The sequence below is a fragment of the Pelmatolapia mariae genome, linkage group LG23 (genome assembly GCF_036321145.2).
Source record: "Pelmatolapia mariae isolate MD_Pm_ZW linkage group LG23, Pm_UMD_F_2, whole genome shotgun sequence".
Classification (NCBI taxonomy): Eukaryota; Metazoa; Chordata; class Actinopteri; order Cichliformes; family Cichlidae; genus Pelmatolapia; species Pelmatolapia mariae.
The window spans coordinates 25,706,501-25,712,500 of NC_086246.1; the positions used below are offsets into that span (position 1 = coordinate 25,706,501).

Sequence of the window (6,000 nt, forward strand, 5' to 3'; positions counted from 1 at the left end):
GACCCAGAATCTTTTTTTTTTTCTTTTAAATGTAGAAAGAAAAGAAGCTGAGCTGTAGCATAAGTGCATGCAGCAAGCATTTTTCAGCCAGGCTGTTTATTAATAGCCATGGTTTCTTTATTCATGAGGAGGCTTCGAGTTCACACTGATGATGTCAGCGTAGGGAACGAATCGAGCCTCTAACTCACTGATTAACAAACAGTTTTTTTTTTAAAAATGTATTTATTTATTTATTTTTTTAAACAGCTTGTTTAAAGCAGGGATTGATTTCTCTGTTTGGGGACTTTTATGTGTTTCTTTTTGTCCTTCTAACACGGCTGATGGATCGACCCGCTCGCTGCGCAACAAAAGGTTACACAAGTTTTTCATTAAATGCAGACGAGTAGGGCCTGAGCAGGCCCTATGTTTAGTGTGAATTCACTGAACAGTGAACAGTGAATTCACATCAGGCTTCAGAGAGCGAGAGAATAACATCAGTCCTACTTGAGCCGCGTTTAAAAAACAGTGGAGAAGCACGGGGACTGAGGAAGCAGACACATTTTAAAACCTTCCTCTCTGCTTTCATTGTTTGAAGGTCGGGTTATGCTTGTTGCCTTTTGTTGAACGGTTGACAGCAGAGAGATGGCAGGAAACAAGACTGAGAGGAGTAAGCGATAAATAATTATAAAACAAACTCAGAAACATCAAGTGTCCTTTAGAAACTGACTGAAAGTCATCAGTATGTCCGGTGCAGTGTGGAGGGTGTTATATAATAATTTGGCTTATGTTTAAAAAACAAAAAACAAAAAACAAAAAAAAAACATACACACTCACATTGCATACCCAGAGAAATCTAGGTTTGAAAACATCACGAACTATGAGACTGTAGGCATCACCTATGTGCATATTTAGTGCAGCAGATAACTGAAACAGTCTTTCTAAAAGTGGATACGAGCGCCAGCATTTGCACATTTGTTACTCCCAGTAACTGTTAGACCTTTCTAAATTTCACAATTTTCATTTTTTTTTTATCTTAAGAAACGGCACTTTTCTTTCAGGTTTTGATTTTGACTACACGTAAGTCACATTTATTATCTAAAAATATGTTTGTTATGCCGGGTAACTCATGCAACTAACCAAAACTACACGATGAAGTTTAAGGTTAGTCTGCTGTTCTACCCTCTCCTACTTTAGGCCAAGCTAAATACATTGGAGTTTATAAAGCACTTCACTCTTCACCTAGCACCAGTATTAGATGTGACGTGTTCCAGAGTAACATATTAGTGTAATCACATTACATTTTTTGGTAACACAGTAATGTAATGTCCTACTGAGATGGATCACTTTTACTTTCATTGCATGAAAGGACAGGAGCACGAGGGCAAACTGCATCCAAGACAGAAACAACAGCATTGAACTCTCCCATGGAGGACACTTTTGCCCAGTCTCTTTGTTACTGTTGATAAATGAATTTTTAAAAAAAATTTTTTTTACATTATTTTTTTGGCACCCGAATCATAAACTCTGACTTTAACTGAGGCAACTGAGGCTGTGTTGTCCACCAAGGGCCCAAGTAAACTAAAATCTGAAGCTTGGCGAGATGCATCCATTTTTAATCCTGCAATTTCACCTGTCTGTGTATTTTTCACAGACAAAACACAAAAAAATCCATTTGGGTTCACTGAGGCTACTCATCCTGGAGTATTGTATTTATAATTATTCATAATTCAGAGGATGTTACACTGATGCACACTTATATCCCGAATACTCAGATTTTCTCATTAAGAGAGCTATTAATTATTTACATTATGAGCACAGAAGTCCAATCCTCATAGTGGTCGCATGAATGGATTTATATCCTCACAACAAGGAGACACACACACACACACACACACACACACACACACACACACACACACACACACACACACTAATGTATAGGAACACATTCGGGGGAATAGACTAGGCCATTGATTGGCTCTCTTGCTGTTGCTATGGCAGTTTAAGCTGCTCTTCTATTGGTCAGGCTTCGGACCAGGACCCGTGTCGGCTGTCTGTCAGCATCCCACCGTTGTCATAGCAACAGACAGGAAGCAGGCAGGGTGGGAGGAGGAGAACGGTGTGGTTGTTGTTGTTTTTGTTGAATCCCGCAAAAGCAGAAGAATTCCTCTGTCTGTGGTCTGTTGTGCCTTTTGTTTCTTCCATTTCCTAGAGGATGATCACATTTAATGATGCACATTTAAAAAAAAAAAAAAAAAAAAAAAAAAAAAAAAAAAAAAAATTCTTTATCTGTTTCCACGCGCGCGCGCGTGCACACACACACACACACACACACACACAAAAACACACAAAAGCTGCAGGGTCACTGGGCAATGACCCCCTAATCCTCTGCCAAAAGATTAGTATTAATATGACATGTTGGGATGAATAGGGGATAAAATAAAATCGTAGGGAGTGTGTGTGCGTGAGTGCTGTGAGTGTGTATGAGTGCCTGAAATCCTTTTTTTCCCCCTTTTTTTGTGGGACTCTACTGCACATTTATTCATCATCTTCTTCCTTGCAACTGCTTCATTACGGTTCTATTGAAATGCAAATGCCCCTCTGGAACCCCCCCCCCCAAACATCATTCGCTTTTAGCAAGGTTGAACTTGTTTATTTAGCCATCTATTATTCATTAACCTGAAAACATACTGTCATTATTATTTCTGCTATAAAATTAAGGGTTTAATGCTGTCATGAGGCAGTGCTGCTCAGTTTGCTGGCCTTAGACTGTGCTTTGAAAATTGATACGATATTTTCATATTAGTGAGTAATGGGAGAGAGAAGACGGTCAGCCTGGGGGGCAGATATGGCCTCCTCTCCCACATGAAGAGCTCTGAGAGTTTGTGAGATTTTGGCTTTAGGTTTTGATGCTTGGACTGGATGTAAAATTGATGATGCAATTGCCCTGATAATTTCGTATGAAGGTATAAGGACTCGAGAATGATAGGAAAGAATGAAGATCTGTAAGTCTCAATATATCGATAGTATGAAGCTTAAAGTTTGCATGGCTTCATTAAATGTACTAAAGTTATTGTGCATAAAAAATCAGCTGACTATAAGGTGGTCAGGTGGGAACAGTTCTCATGTTTGTTTGACTTCTCATTTGCTTTTTGTCCTTTTCTGCCTCCTAATTTACAGCTTTTTGCTGTGAGCTGCTCGGTGAGAGAGCGTTGTGGACTTAGTCTCCACTTTGTGTCCAGCAGGATCAGGATTTGTTGATTTGACACATGCTCACAGCTGTGTTTGTCCAGCCTTTCCATTCATTTTCTTTTATCCTTTTTAAGAAAAAAACAAAAAACAACAAAAAAAACACCTTCCCTGCGGGAAAGTGAGTAGGACAGCATGTTTACCTGCTCAGCGTTTGACAGCTGTGAAGGCAGAATCACTTAAAGCACTGCAATGTGATGGACTAGGAGGAGTTCTGGTTGTTGGTTTTTATGGATGTGTTCCTATAAATTGGAGTGGAGTTCGGAATAGTGAGAACACCAAAGCAGAAGCAGGAAGGCAAACCGGATTCTTAAAGAAAAATTTGCAGTTTATTTGGGGCCGAAGAAGAATGAAAAACAAAAGGCAGAAGGCAACTGAGAGGAAACTGACTAGAATTAAACTGGGAAAACTAAAATACTGAACACATGCAATTGTGAACATGGGGAAAATAGAATTGATATTACAGGTGAAGCGAAACTGAACACACTGAACAGATGAGATGAGAGACTGTCAAAATAAAACAGGAAACACACTCAGACACAGACTAAGGCACACGGGCTTGACACTGGGACCTGGAGAGAAACTGAGGTGATAGCAAGGGACACAGAGAGGACGAGAGACATCACGGGCTGGTGAGAACACACATGGATGCACATGATAGACAGGGGAGACAAGGATGAAACACAAGGAGGAAAACATGGAAACAACTAACACACAGCTAAGACAAGACACAGAGAGAGGGGGAGCAAGACACACAGAAGGCAAGCAAATGCAGACATAACTGGGGAAACCTTAAACTCAACAACATTAGAAGAACCAAATCTCAAACATAAAACATCGTAATAAAGCAAAGAGTAAGAAATCCCAAAGTAAACTATTGTTATAGTTTAAACCCTAAATATGTGGTATCTCAGGGCTTTAAGAAGAACAAAATAAAAAACATGAATAGGGGGAGATGAATAACGCTCCCGGATAGGCTACTTTGAAACCTACCGCCTCTCAGTACAAAGGCATTTTTTCCAAGCTGTGTTTTTAACAGAACAGAACATTTAACCGAATTTACTTGATTTAAATGTATTATTTATTTAGTAAATTAATTCTCAATAATTTAGCATTAAAATACATGAAAAAATAGATATTGCCATGAAAAAAAAACATAAAAAATTTATGGAGGATATGGAGGGTTTCTACAAACAAGAACAATCCACGAGAGACTGAGGCCGTGAACTTTGAACCGCGACTTCACGGGGGTATACTGTAGTATATAATAAATAATTGTAGGTGACACTATATAATTAGGCTAAGGGTGTAATTTTCTTGTAATTAAATAGAATTCAACTTTATTTTAAAATCACAATGTAATTTTATTTACATACAAATATTGTGTAGGTGACTCGCACTAAATTATGATGATAACAAATCCAGTTTTATTTTACAGGAAACGAAGAAATAATTATACTGTAAATATATTAAAGTGCTGTATAATTAACCCCAAAGGTTGATTCTGTTCATCTGGACGTAGCGTTTTCAGTGGGAGAAACGTTTCATCACTCATCCAAGTGACTTCTGCAGTCTCAGCTGACTGCAGGTTTCCCCGACCTCATAAACAGTACATTTGCACAATAACTAAACCTTGCCCACTGAATGAACAATGGGCTGTGAGGTCAGTTCCTTGATCATTAATATGCAAATTGTCATGACCATTGATCAACAACCTGTGTAATTAAATTTAGGTATTGCACAACTTCTTGTATTTTACAAGAATGGGAACATAAATTATAATGTGAGTAGTTTGAAGTAACTTGTTCAGTTTCATGGTAATTTCCCCATCTTGCATTGTAAATACGCTGTACTTTTTGTACTTGTTAACTTTATTCTAATCCAAGCACAGCACTGCAGCAAAAACTTTTAGGACAAGAGTTAATTTCCTAAAATGTGAAAGTGCTTCCATGTTATGCAGAAAAGTTCTGACACTTTACAAAATTACTTTGCCGTTCGAGAAGAGAGATCAAAGGTCAAATGCAGAGCAACAGCAGCCAGAGATAATAATGTTTTAGTACTTGGCTCCAGTCTTGAGCACTTTGTCAAACATGCCAAAGCAGTTTTCACTTCCAGTTTTTTTTTTTTTTTTTTTTTATCAACCCCTTCATAACCTCAGGGAGGCAATTAATCAAATCCTGAGGGAGGAAGGTGAATGACGCAAGTGGGGAAGGATGGGAAAAGGAGTGGCACCCAAACCAGGTGATCGAGAGGGAGCGGACGGGAGCGGACGGGAGCGGACGGGAGCTAGAGGTACTGAAGGCGAGAAGAGAAACAAAGCAGGCAAGAGGAAAAGGAGAGGAGAGCTCATGAATAGGAGAGTAAAGTTCCCCAGACAGGAGTTACATAAGCACCTCTGACCCAGAAACCTTCCACAACCGGACTGAACTTGCCCTGAGATGGAGAGGACGAAAACAGCCTGAGGAGGGAGGAGAGAGGAGGCGTGGGAAGGAGGTGAAAGAGGAGGGGATTTGTTTAACTGATGTGTACATCCTTTTACAGCAGCTGTATGTGTATTGTGAATTAAATAGTTTGTGACTTGTGCATAGGTGCATGCTTTTAGATTAGCAACACTACTATGAAGCAATTTGTTAGTGTGAGAGTTATATTGACTAAAACACATGAATGAAAGGTTAGACGGGACGTGGAGGGAGCAGGCAAGGACAGACAGAGATTTGAATAATGGAGGCAGCAGGAAATGAGGTGAAAGACGAGGTGAGAGTGATTTAGAAG

At 39.3% G+C, this 6,000-nt stretch overlaps 1 protein-coding gene across 5 annotated transcripts in view; it reads left to right on the forward strand.

Moving 5' to 3' along the window:
* The window catches only part of tmem198b (transmembrane protein 198b), a 35,742-nt gene that overhangs the window by 21,354 nt on the left and 8,388 nt on the right, over nt 1–6,000 (forward strand). The window contains exon 1 of one of the 5 annotated variants that reach the window (XM_063467095.1): nt 5,414–5,520. The exons of 3 other annotated variants lie outside the window; for them this stretch is intronic. The gene's annotated coding sequence lies outside the window, so the exon portion shown is untranslated. Of the gene's footprint in view, nt 1–5,413; nt 5,521–5,559; nt 5,722–6,000 lie in introns of those variants that run through there. One more of the 5 variants, XM_063467096.1, reaches the window with a different exon arrangement.